Source organism: Pinus tabuliformis, chromosome J, assembly GCF_031772625.1.
Source record: "Pinus tabuliformis cultivar Carrire ecotype Pingquan chromosome J, CPIR1, whole genome shotgun sequence".
Classification (NCBI taxonomy): Eukaryota; Viridiplantae; Streptophyta; class Pinopsida; order Pinales; family Pinaceae; genus Pinus; species Pinus tabuliformis.
The window spans coordinates 981,728,322-981,742,753 of record NC_142295.1 but is presented as its reverse complement, the minus strand read 5'-3'; positions in this window follow the sequence as shown (position 1 = coordinate 981,742,753).

Sequence of the window (14,432 nt, the reverse complement as noted above, 5' to 3'; positions counted from 1 at the left end):
TGTTTCCACAGCATACCTTGATGCTGCAGATGAATTTCTTTTGGCAAATCCTTATGTAGATCCAAAACAATGCAAATTTTGTTGTGGGCCTTGATAGCGGCATCCTTGTATATTTCTTTGATGGAAACTAATCTATCAATAGAATTGCTTCACTCCAAAAGTAAATCTGGAGATTTGAGGTTTGCACAAAAATGAAGTATGGAGATGATTAGTTGTTGGATCAAACTCAGAGTACCATTCCTTCATTATGAGTCCTTCACTACCTAAGGACCAGGATCCTTTCTTTCATCACTGCTCTCTGGATATCAGCAGTTACAGAACTATTGTCCCACTTGTCGAGCCAATTTTGAAGCTCGTTTACAGGGGCAGTATCTGTTGAACCTTTATGTGCAACTCTGCTCGCATTTCCATACTAATGTCTAGGCTTAGGCAACTATATGCATATGCATATTTGTACATATTGTATTTCTGCATGTATCTGGGTTTGTTTGTGTGTAGGAACATATGTACCTATATAAAAGAATACATATGTACCTATATAAAAGTATGTTTCGATATTACAAAGCAATAGTTGAAAAATAGCAATTTTGCCAACATTGTGAAAAATTGCTATGTCAAAACCTCCCCCGAATATTGGCCCCTAAAAATTGCGATTTTTTCATTTTTCAAAAACTTGGACCATGCTATTTTTTGAAAAAATTGCTGATTTTTTGTGTCATAATGGAAAAAATCAGCGGAAGTGATTTGAGTGTCTTAAAAGACGATTGTGGATTTTTTTCTTGGGTCATTTGTCTTGGTATCACTTAGTAATTAGAAGGAAGGGGTTTACCATCATCAGCGACCAGGTTTAGGTGGGCCAAATCATTGTTCTCATCACCCATCAAAGATTGTTTTAGTGGGGCCTAGATCAATTGCTATTTGCCTACAGTGTTGATATTCTCAGATCCCAAGTATTTTTTCAAATTCATCCTCTTAACTATTCCTTTTCTAGATTTATGCAGGGTTTTCAAAGTCCATGTTGCTTGTCTCTTATATCATTTTCATGTCTCATACGACAATGTAGAGCTCTGTTTTTTTTTTCTTTATTCTCTAGCTGTGCACAATGTTCATTTTTTTCATTTTATTTTGCCGTAGGTTTGAAGTTGAGTATTGCTTTGCCAGTATGTCTAAGCCTTTGGACTTGTTACCTCCCAGGTTCTCACTATGTGCAAAAGTCCTAATCACAGGGATGAGACCCTAAGGGAAACTATAGGTAGGCCACTACTGTCATCTCAGTGGCTTTACATTTCTCACTTTGGACTATGGGATTCCTAGTCAATGGGGGCTTCCTTAGGTCAACTAAGCTCAAAGTATAGTATTGTGTAGTGGGAGAAAGTAAGAACTTAGTGATGTTATTGTTATCCAATTTAAGATGTATGATCAATGTCTTTGATTTAATTTAGCCTTGAAGATTTTTCCAAAACAACAAGGCAATTTAAACAAGTAAATCTAAGATGATGCAATGAAAGTTAACACTTGCTTGCAAACCACAATAGATCATTTCCAAATCTGTTTTCAAGATAAAGCCACAGAAAATTCTAGATTTAAGATCTATGAACAGCCCAACAGGTCAAGATATCACAAGTAACAAAGCTAGGCCTGCTGTAGCAATTTGATTTAGGATTTTGCCAATTAAATGTAGATTTTCCCATTAAACACATATGCAAAATTTAAATTTGATTTAATGGTTTTATACCAAGAGAAAATGTTAGAGTCCAAACCACATAAGCCCTTAAAACAAGATGGAATAAGGACGAGACTAGGGCTAATTTGCAGAATATGTCTAGGGTTTGAGACCTAGATCCTTTGTCTCCAATCTAAATCGGTTTGAGTGATGTTACTAAGAATAATTTCCATATTTGTGAGAATGAAGTTCTTCCAAGTTTCCAACTACATAAAAGGCAAGGATAAATAGGTGCAAAAGAGCAAGAAGTCTAGGCTTTTTAGGGCCTAGAATCACAATTTCAACTTCAAATCTGCTTTGGTGATGTTATAAAAGGCCAAAACCAGATTTAGAATTAGAAATGAATGCCTCAACCAGCAATGAAAGAGACTCAATCAAGGAAAAACATCTAGGGTTTCAAGCAGAAAATGTAGGACGATTTGCCTCAAAACCATCTAGAATTAATTCAAATATATTTTGATGATATTTATGCAATGAAATACATCAGATGTAAACAATGATCCAAAGCCCCATTAAGATTTGCAACAAGAACACACTTCTAGGGCCCCAACAAGCAAGATGTCTTATGGTTTTATGAGGATTTTCAGCAATTTTGCTTGTGGGAAGAGAGGCAAGCTAAGGATGGGATTTTTTGGTGTTTTTATGGCTTTACTTCAATCTGATTTTTATGATAAATTTCTGCAGTCCAGGTTGCAGAAATAAACAATAAAAGGAACAAAGGAGGTGAAATTTGGATTTTTAAGGGATATAGAAGGGAAGAAGACTAGTTCCTTTGATTTGTTTGGGCAAATGGAGTCAAAATGCACCTTGAAAGGGATCTTCTTTCACAGAATCTAGAGGGCAAGCAGGGTTGTCAAAACATGATCCTACAAGTTATAGATCTAGCTAAGGGTTTACTGCAAGTATTGGAAGGGAGGGGTGCACCACCTCCAAAAGGAACTACTAGGGAGTGTCTTTACTTGATGAGGGGATGAGTGTTGCTTTTATTCACAAGGAATAACAAGAAAAATACTCATACAAGTTGAACAAACAAACAAGAGATGACTTACCTCTCCAATGTAGTTATACAACTCCTCTATGGTGTCCAAGTAACCTTTACCAAGTACAAACTTGCAATAAAGCCCTAGCTAGTGTGCTCCAAGAATCATTTGCCCCATTTAGGGAATGGTTGATTATCCATCACCATAAGGCTCAATAATAGCCTTAGACAAGAGACAATTTCAAACTATCTTTAAAGTTTACTTCAAAAACTTCTAGTCAATTTACAAATAAGGAAGCTCTTATTTATAAGAAAAGCACTTAACAACCTCTATAATTTAATAACATTAGATCTCAACAAACTCCTAGATCTATGCTCAAATAACTAATTTCCTCTAACAAACCTGGAGGATCTAGTCAACAATGCCAAAAATGTGGTGGACTAATGTGACATATACAATAAATATTGATAAATGCCTTTACAAAGTGGACGTCCACCTCAAAAGTGGTGTGATGGTTAAATACAAAAGATTTCTCCATCTAGGGTGGTCGAACTCATCAAAGTAATACAAATCATCCTCGAATCAATCCATGCGACCCTCACACATGTGGTCTAACCAAAATAAGAGGGATGTTTCCTCAAATTGCTACAAGAAAAGGCTTAAAAAACCCGACACCTATGAGGAGGAGGCCTCCTAAATGGGTCGCTCCATAAAATATGACAATGTCCTCCTCAAACTTTGTCAAGTAGGTGGAAGGTATGTAAGGGTGGTCCCAAATCTCGATCAAACACTCCTAAGTGTAAGTAAATCCTCAAAATAAATGATGATGTGGCATGTGTGGCATCCAAGGAAAAGTGTATGTCATGTCGTCACGTCTAATGTATGTCTCACAATATCCAAGGCAATCATAATGGCTAAGGCAAGTCTCATGGATCCTAATGTAATCACAGATCCTGAAGTAGGTACATAAATCCAAATATAGGAACATGAATCTTGAGGCAATACACAGATCCTAATGTAGGTACAAGAATCTCAAGGATCCAATGCAATCACAAATCCTGAAGAAGGTACGTAGATCCCACTATAGGTTCATGAATCTCGAGGAAATACACAAATCCCAATGTAGGTACATGAATCTTGAGGCAATACACAAGTCCCAATGTAGGTACATGAATCTTGAGGCAATACACAAGTCCCAATGTAGGTACATGAATCTTGAGGCAATACACATCCCAATGCAACATGAGTCATGTCAGAATGCAAGTGCCATTAGGTAGAGAGCTAAGTTGCACGAAACGCCAAAATGTCTAAAAGTTTCCGAAACGGGTATGCCCCTAAATGTGATCCCTGGAAAATGTAAACGCCCACTGAAATGTCATATATATATATATATAATGCTTTTACAAAAGAGTTAATAACACATTATCTTACAAGAAAAGAAAGAACAAAACATATAAATGACATTTTAGAAGGAAAATCAAGTCTATATTAACTCCAATACATGATTACATGATGCAAAAATCCAAAATTAGCTTTTAAGATGAGGCTTTAGATCAAAGGCTTCGAAATCAACCTTTATATGTGAGGCTATATGTGCTAAAACTGAAATAAAACATGAGCTAAAGACAATTATTGGCTACATTGACATATCATTAATCATAAAAGTTCTCATCCTCATCAACAAAGATGGAATAAGATGCTTGTTTAGCAGAGGAGGCAACTCTACTAGTACTTGCACTTCCATTTGCATCACCATTGGCACTAATATCAAGAGAAAAAAGTGTTAACTTAGTGTTTTTGGGTGATAGAAGGGGGTCATGCCATTCTTGGCCCCTTGAGACGTAAAAAAAGAAAAACAAAGTCACATTTCTAGCCAAAATGCGGCTTGTAACAACCGAAACAGCCCCAAAATGGTGTCGGCCATCCTGGACGATGTTTCGAAGTCACAAAATGCCATTCAGGATAGCTGATGACGTTTCAGGGCTGTTTCAGAGCCGCTTCAGTGTTTCAGCCCATTTCATGTACCAGGACGACCCCTTCCACGATGTTTCTTGCAACATAGGTAGAGAGACAATCAAGTATCATCTTCTAACTTCGTAATAACTCATAGAATTCATACGATTTTCCAAGTTTAACCATGGTGGGAACAACATCAAGTGCTATTACGTGTGACAACTAAAACAAGAAGTAGTTCCTAGAACACGATGTAAGGGTATGTGCAATGATGGATGATATGACTTGGAGGGTAACTTCATGAATTAACTTGCATAGCCACATAAGGTTTGTTAAAAATATTCATCCACATGAGAGCCTTTAAAGATGAGGGTGTGTTGTATTTGCATTGAGTTACTAGTTCCTCAACACTATTTCTTACTACTCCCTTTATATGCATTTTTATGAATGTGACTTAGGGAATTGACCTTGTAGCAAGGTGTCATAGCTCAATCTTTTTATTTGACTTATGAATTTTTATTTCGGGTTACATCTACCTCTTTTGATGAGGCTTTTCTCATGGGCCTATGAAGCATGAACCTTTGGCTCCTAAAAGGTATTAACTAGATACATCAACGAGCCAATCAACTTCCGATACATTGATGGGACTATTGAATTTTTGAATTTGAATATTTTGGCTCCTAAAAGGTCAAGTCGGCTCCCCTCTAGTTAGGTCGACCCAAGCTTCTAGAGGCACCCATTCGACCTCCCAGGAGACTATATAAAGACACCATTTCGTCCTCCTCCAAGCCAAGCAACTCGGTCCATCTAAGGTCAACGAAGATGAAGTTTGAGGCCAGTGAAGTATCATCTTTGAGGTTAGCGAGGATGAATTCTCAGGCCAACAATGTATCATCTCTGAGGTCAGCAAGGATGAAGTCTGAGGCCAATGATGTATCATCTTTGAAGTTTGAGGTCATCGAAGATGAGGTTTGAGGCCAACAAAGTATCATCTATGAGGTCAACGAAGTATCATCTCTGAGGTCAACGTAGTAGCATCTTTGAGGCCAACAAATTAGTTTTTCTGAGGCAGGCAGAGTAGCATATCTGAGGCTAGACAAAAGTCAAATTTATGATAGAGTCTTTGAAACATAATCGAGCTTTTCTTGAAGGAGGAGGCTGAATTTCTGGCAGGACGAAATTCTGATCAAGGACGAGTTTGTGGAGAAGATTATTGACCCGACTAGAGGGAAGCATGACCAGGTGTGACCTAGCTATATTTGTTGGTCTGTTTGACCTTGTATTTGACTGATGTATCTCTGTTGAACTTGATGATTTCTCTAAGGAAAAGGTTGTTGGGTTTTTCCCCCATGTGGGTTTTCCTAGGGTAAATGGTTGTGTTCTTGATTTGGCTCTCTTTATGATCCTAATGTCTATGGTTGAAGATCTTATGTGTAATTGCTTTATGATGAAATTGAATGAATGAAAGATTAATTTAACAAATCATACAAAGTAATTATCAGATAAGAAGATCTTTAAAAATTCAACATAGTTTTAGAGCTGGGATATGAGAGCAACCTTGAAGTAGTCCACTTGTTTATCACAGTCTAAGTTCTAAAAAGGAAGAAAGGAGACCAAGATTTATTTGTGCCCAAATCCTAAGTTGACAATGGTACGAATTCAAGAAGATAGATCAAAGATACTTTCTTGAGGTCGAAGGATGCTAGTAGAAGGTCGAAACTCCAAATTTTTAGATCTCAAATCTAACTTCAATGCTTAGTTCGAACCTTAGGGGCTGTTATAGGGGTTGAGAATCTCAGGAGATTCGAGGGCCTTGGGACAAATGATAACTTGACTGAATAAGTTTTAAAATGACCTCAGAAAAATTCACAGTTTTTTTTTTGGTAGGTAAGCACCCACGAGGGATTTGAACAAGTGACCTATCGCAAGGAGTGCCTTAACAGTGCACCCATTCACCGTCAATCCAAAGCCCTGTGGGCCAGAAAAATTCACAGTTAATAAAAAGGCCAACCTACAATATTTTTATGTAATTCTTTGTATTTTTGGCTAATTCTTTTATGTCAACAGAAGGCAGAAATATAATTGGGAAAAGATCAAAGTCTTAGTAAAGCTAACTTGAGATTGCACAAGGCCGAAGCTCAAAATCTTAGGTCTAAGGTACCTCAGAAAATTACAAAGGCAGTTTCAAACAATTACTCCAAAAGGGCCGAGGTTATGAAAAAATCAATGATGGAAGGTAAAAAAGTCTCATAGAAAACCTCATGACTAAGATTTCCTTCTTGTGGCATAATTAGGGCACATGCTTGAGCTTGAAAATATTAGTATCTACAAAATCTCAAGAAGGTTAAGAAATATAATGCAAGGTTTCCTCTGTGCAAGTTTTGTAAGAAGAACAAAGAATTTTTGTTATAACGATTCCAAAGAAAGCTGAGTTTGATAATTGAAGTCTACACTGTGCCGAGTCCTTTAAATTCTTAAGGATTCGAGCTTGTGTCACTTCAAATGACCAAGTGTTGAGAAATCTATAGGGCAGAAGTCAGGATGATTTCTCTTTCTATGATAACTGCTTGTGATATCTTTTTACCTTTTCTTATTTATTAGCTTCTTCTCTTATTATTATGTTCGTTCTTATCATCAAACAACTACCAAAACAAGAAGAACTTTAGTACACAAGAACACAGGATATAGGCTGTAAGCCAAGGCCAAAACCTCTCCACTTGAGAGGAAAACCCGCAAATATCCTCTTCTTATAGATTCCTCAATTGACGAATTCCATGACCTCTAGACTAAGACCAATACCCTTCCAAGGCCAAGTCAGACCTCTCTGGATGATGTGCTTCCTTTGTCCAAGTCAAACCCTGTCAAATCTCTTCCAGTAGCACAACTTCGATCCCCAAGTTCAGAATTTCAGCCTCTACCACAGGTTTGAAATTTTCGCCCACCTGCAACTGCTACTACATCCACACATGTCAGCGAAATTTAGCCTTCCAAGGCCTCCCAACAACTTCTCTTGCCTTGCTTCCTTGTCTAGGGCTAGTAGGTGACATAGTAGGCCCTTCTGCCATCAATTTTGATCCTCTTCTGGCAAATAGAGAATTTCGACCTTGAAGCAGTAAACCCTAGCCTTCCTTCACACGTGTGAGAGAGAATTAGCCCAAAAACTTCTTTTCGTTGTCCTCCTCCTTCACTAGCCTTCTTGTGCTTCTCCTTTGCTTGAATGAGTGAGAAGTGAATGTGTCCTAAGGAGGTTGAGTTCCTTCCTTTATATAGGCTTCTTAAGGTGGACATGGCTCCTCAAAATAGGCCGACTTGGCATTGAAGGGTATTTTGACACTTTTAAATACAAAAATAATTCTTTTTACAAGTTACAATGTGCCCGAAGGGGTCTTCAACTTATGACAATGACTCTTTTGACTTCTTGACCTAAGACAAACCCTAGAAGCACTCAATGGGTGCTTGACCTCTAAAATAAAAGACCTTGAGCATGAAACCCATGCTCCAAGAATAACAATAATATTTTTTCTTTCATTTTACAATATACAAGAATCAAAAGTAAATTTCATATTTATGAAGACCGAACCTAGTTACACATTTTTCAACACTCCCTCTTAACTAGGGAGGTATTCATAAATGGTGCATGGACATTCTCAATCTGAAGAGATCTCATAAGAAGAGTCGGATTGGTAACCCATTTGTTTAGCATCATACCAACCAACATTGTCACATAGCAAGACCTTGACTAACAACTCTATCTCTCCATAAGGTCAGAGCACAATGCTGGCGAGACCAATGATTTATAGGCACCATAATCATTGTCTCGCAAGGCACGTACCTCACCTGGGTGTTCACAGAGTATGTCTTCCAAGACTATTCTTATCTTGGATAGCCAGTTCTTAAAGAATATTGGTCCCTTATGACTACTCTTATCTTGGATGCCCTATCTCATCCTCCAAGAGTATTGGATGCTAGGTGCTTACCCAATCTTCCATTCTTTCTTCCCAAGTGAAGACAAGAATGGTGTGTCTATCTCTCCCTCTCAACTAGGGAGGATGTATCAACTAGACCAAGCTTGCCTCTAAAATACACAAGCTTCTTATTAGAAAGAGATTTTTTCAATATATCAGCTATCTATTCTTCAATGGAGATATACTGTAGCTGCAATACACCATCTTGTACTAGCTTCCGAATGTAGTGATACTTGTTTATATGCTTCGTCTTCCCATGAAACATTGGGTCTTTAGATAATCTTATACAACTGGTGTTATCACAATGTATCATTGTAGGGTCCATTGGTCCTTCAAACAAGTCGGACAACAACTTCCTTAACCAGATAGCTTCTTTGCTTACTTCACATGCTGCAATGTATTCAGCCTCAGCACTACTCAAAGCAACTGATTCTTGCTTTCGACTCATCCATGAGATCATGGAGGATCCCAAACTGAAACATCCTCCTGTAGTGCTTCTTCCATCCTTCTCACTACCTCCCCAGTTAGAATCTGTATATCCAATCAAGTGTACATCATTCCTCCTAACATATTTTAGGCAGTCGTGGATAGTTCCTTGTAGATATCCTAGAATGTGCTTGGCTGCTATCCAATGATCATGATTTGGCTCTAGTTGGAACTAACTAAGAACATTCACTGCGAAACATATGTTTGGTCGAGTATTTACCAAGTACATCAGTGATCCAATCAATTGTCTATACTTGGTTGAATCCACTGGGCTCGATTTGGAACTCCTTAGTCTTCTCAAGTTTGTGATCATGGGGTTTGTCATAGGTTTGCAATCCATCATGTCAAACCTCTTCAACATCTCGATCAAAACTTTCCTTGACCTAGATAAGTCTCATCAGGTCCTTGCCAGACTTCTAGTCCCAAATAGTAGTGCATCAACCCAAGGTCCTTCATATCGAATTTCGTTGCTAGCTGCGTCTTGCATTCTAGGATTCGACCTTCTACACTTGTCAAGAGAAGATCATACACATGTATAAGAATGATTACAGGCTCATTCTTCACAACCTTGATATAGAGATTTAGATCAACAAAACTCTTAGTGAAGCCCAATCTTTGAAGGTATGCATCCATCCTTGCATACCATGCCCTTGGTGCTTGCTTAAGGCCATATAATGCCTTGTTCAACCTGCAAACATAAGCCTCTCTATCTTTAACTTCAAATCCCAAGGGTTGCTCTATATAGATTTCTTTATCAATTGTGCCATTCAGGAATGCAGTCTTGACATCCATTTGATGAATGTTCCATCCCATCGATGTTGCCAAAGAGACCAGTGAGTGTTTAGTTGTATAGCTTGTTGTTGGAGAAAATGTCTCTTTATAATCAATGCCTTCTTGTTGAGAGAAGCCCCTAGCCACAAATCTTGCCTTATCAATACTTCCATCTGCCGCATGTTTAATCTTGTAAAGCCATTTGGAAGTCACCACAAATTTGTCTTCAAGCCTAGGTACGATCTCCCAAACCCCATTCTTCATTATTGATTGATATTCTTCATTCATGGCATCCTTCCATTCTTGATGATTGACAACTTCTTCAAAGGTGGATGGATCTGCTTCTATTAACTTCGTCATATATGCTGCATATCCTGAATATCTTTTGGGCTTCTTACTTTCCTTGAATGTGCCTTTAGCTGCTCCATGTCCCTCTGCATCTAATAGAGTAGATTTCAACCAGTTAGGTCTCTTTCTAGTCTCAGGGATGACCATAGGTTGTATGGGTTCACTGGGACCTTCATCTTCATGATTTGATTCTTCTTCCTCCCTAGTACCTTCCTCTTCAAATACAGGAAGTTCATCATCAGAGTCCATAGGGAGATCCTTTGATTTCTTGAATGCAATACTTTCATCAAATATCACATCTCGACTAACTTCTATTCAGTGTCCTCCTTTTATGTAGATCCTATAGGCCTTAGAAGAGTTACTGTAGCCAACAAATGTTCCCTTCATGCCTGAAGGATCCAACTTCTTTCTCTTGTCCTTCGATATATGAATATAGACAGGCCACCCAAAAATTCAGAGATGATCTACGCTTGGTTTCTTCCTAGTGAAAGCTTCTTCGGGAGTCATGTTATCTAGTGACCTATGGGGACTTCGATTTTGTATGTATACAATCATCTTAGTAGCTTCACCCCACAAAAATTTCGGCAAATCTTGATCATGTAACATGGCTTTTACACTTTCTTCAATGGATCAATTTTTTCGTTCTGCAACTCCATTTTGTTTGGGATTATATGGGACTATCAACTCCCTCTTAATCCCAAATTCCTTACAGAAGGCTATCATTTCCTTTGATGTGTATTCTCCTCCATTATCAAACCTTAAAATCTTGATTCTCCTTTCTGTAAGGTTTTCAACTTCAGCTTTGAATTCTTGAAATTTGATGAATACTTCATCCTTGGATTTCATTAAATAAACCCAAGTTTTCCTTGAATGGTCATTATGAATGTTACATAGTATAGATGACTTCCAATAGACTTTGGAGTCATAGGACCACAAACATCGGAATGAATGAGATCCAAAATTTCTTTTGACCTTAAAGCGTCCATTCCAAATGGTCTCTTGGTGTTTTTACCCAATGCACATCCCTTGCATACTCCATGATCTTCTTTTAGTTAGGGGACACCATTCACTATTTAATTTAGGCTTGGTAAGATTTTGTAGTGAAGATGACCAAATCTTCTATGCCAAAGTTCACAAGGGAAAATTTTAATGTGAACCAAATCTTGAGCGAGGGGACTTAACAATCTGTAAAGTCTTCCTTCACAGATCCCAATCAACCTTGCATCTGCTATGCTTGAGTCTTTATCCCATAATACAAGCAATTCTGTCTCCCTTATCTTCTAGACATGAAATGGAAATAAGATTCTTATGCAAACCTGAAACAAATAGGATATTGTTGAGATGAATATTTCCTCCATTCTCCAGCTCTAGCGAGGTAGATCCAATTCCTCTTACAGGGTAGCTCTTGTTGTCACCAAGCTCAACAGAGTAAGAGGACTTTCCTCTTGACAATGTTTTTAGTTGCTTGTGTTGCCTAGTCATATGTCTTGATGCTCCACTGTCGATTACCCAAATATTCTCATCTTGAAAGGTGCCAGTGAGTGCTAAGAATAGTCCTTCGTCCTTTGTAGATGTCTTGGTCACTTCCTTCTTAAGCGAAAATAAGAGATCCCATACTTCTTTGATGCCCTTCTTGAGATGACTTGCTACCTTCGTACACTTCTTTAGGAACTTCTTCAATGTAGTAGAGATCTTCATTATGCCCTTAGCCAACCTTAGCTCTAATACCATGTTGAGAAATCTATAGGGCAAAAGTTAGGATGATTTCTCTTTCTATGATAATTGCTTGTGATATCTTTTTACCTTTTCTTATTTATTAGCTTCTTCTCTTATTATTATGTTCGTTCTTATCATCAAACAACTACCAAAACAAGAAGAACAATAGTACACAAGAACACAGGATATAGGCTGCAAGCCAAGGCCAAAACCTTTCCACTTGAGAGGAAAACCCGCAAATCTCCTCTTCTTATAGATTCTCTAATTGACAAATTCCAAGACCTCTAGACCAAGACCAATACCCTTCCAAGATTAAGTTGGACCTCTACGGATGATGTGCTTCTTTTGACCCAAAATAGTATTGTCTACAATCTGCCTTTGAGCTGTGAATCCTCCCTGATTCTCAGAAATGATTTTGGGCAGAAGGGGTTTCAACCTATTTTTAATGATTTTACTATTTTAGCCAATATATTATAGGAAGCATTGCACAATGAAATTGGTCTAAATCGAGAGGAGTAGGAAGGGTTGGTTTCTTTCAGGACTAGAACTAAGAACGTTGAATTAGTAGTGTTCCCCATTCTGAAAGTTTTAAAAACATACCTGAGCATCCTTAACAAGTCGAATTTGATGGCATGCCAATAACAATGCAATAGATGAATGCTAAATCCATATGCTCCTGGGCTTTTTCTTGATCTAGACCCCATATGGCCTTCAGCACTTCTTCCTTAATTACATGAATGACACTGTTTATGTTTTATCATGCTAATGTATGTGAACATTTCAATTTTTTTTTCATAAATTGGTTACTGATCTATTGGACGATCAACCCACTACTTGTAGATGTTCAATTACTAAACAAATTTCTGAGGGACTAACTTCTGGAACTAATTACTCAATATTATGGGTGATGGGTGATGCTAGAGTCAATTTTAAGGATTTCCTATAGAAGAAGAATACATTGGAAGGTAAGTCATAAGAAATCACATATCAAGTTTAGCTTGTAATGATGTTTTTGCATAATCAATTAGACAGCACGAGAATCACTCCCAGGAATGAGGGAACCCATTTCTTGGGTTCCCTTGTTTTTGGGAGCTTGGGAACTGGTATGAAATACTCCTCTTTTGCCTAAGCACAACATTAGGAATTATCCCGAAGCTCCAACCCTGAAACCCTTCCTTTTCAGAAGTCACTGTTGTTAGATGAGTTAGCATTTACAGTTATAAACTAACCAAGAAAGGAATGTAATTGACAGGAAACTGAATACAATCACACAAGATATAACTCAGGATTTACGTGTTAAAACCCTGACAGAGTGTCAAGGAAACATCCACGGGGCAAGGGATTGGAATCTCTATTCAATCAATAAATGATTCTCCTTACAATAGTTCGGGCATTCATCAGTTTTATATGAGCCTCCTCAGTTACATAACCGATGTTTCGGTATAAAACTAGCTTGTTAATAACTAATACATTTTACCCAAATTTACATAATTAGTTGTCAAACTTCCAACAAACTCTACCTTGACAACAATTTTCCTAATCCCTTGCCCATGCCCATTCATCATCTTTTCTGCAAGCCGAGAGAAGCTAAACACCATCGCAGCTTCTCTACTGTAACTGGCTTTGTAAATATGTCTGCACAATTCTCTCGTGTATGGACCTTTTGAAGAGCTACTTTTCCGCCATCGATCACGTCTCAGAAAATGATACCTTACATCAATGTGCTTGGTTCTGCTGTGATAAGTAGGATTTGTAGCCAAGTGATTAGCACTTTGACTGTCACAAAGTACATTCACTTTCTCCTGCGTCCTTCCAATCTCATCAAGCAGAGCCTTTAACCATATTGCTTCTTTACTAGCATTTGAAGCAGCTATATATTCTGCTTCGATAGTGGACAATGCAACTGTTTCTTGAAGCTTTGACATCCAACTAATTGCTCCACCTGCAAGAGTAAAGACAGTACATTCACTTTCTCCTGCGTCTTTCCAATCTCATCAAGCAGACCCTTTAACCAGATTGCTTCTTTACTGGCATCTGAAGCAGCTATATATTCTGCTTCGGTAGTGGACAATGCAACTGTTTCTTGAAGCTTTGACATCCAACTAATTGCTCCACCTGCAAGAGTAAAGACATAACCTGTAGTAGATCTTCTTTTGTCCAAATCACCTGCATAATCAGCATCTACATATCCACAGACTGATCCTTCACTACGACTAAAGATGATGCAATGGTCACTTGTGCCTCTTAGATATCGAAGCACCCATTTCACTGATCGCCAATGTTCTTCACCTGGATTTGCCATGAACATGCTGACAACTCCAATTGCATATGAAATGTCAGGTCTTGTAGATACCATCGCATACATTAAGTTGCCTACAACATTTGCATATGGTACATGAGACATATATTGCTTTTCTTCATCAGTTCTAGGACTCAAAACCGAAGAAAGCTTAAAATGGGAAGCTAATGGAACATTAACAGGTTTCACAT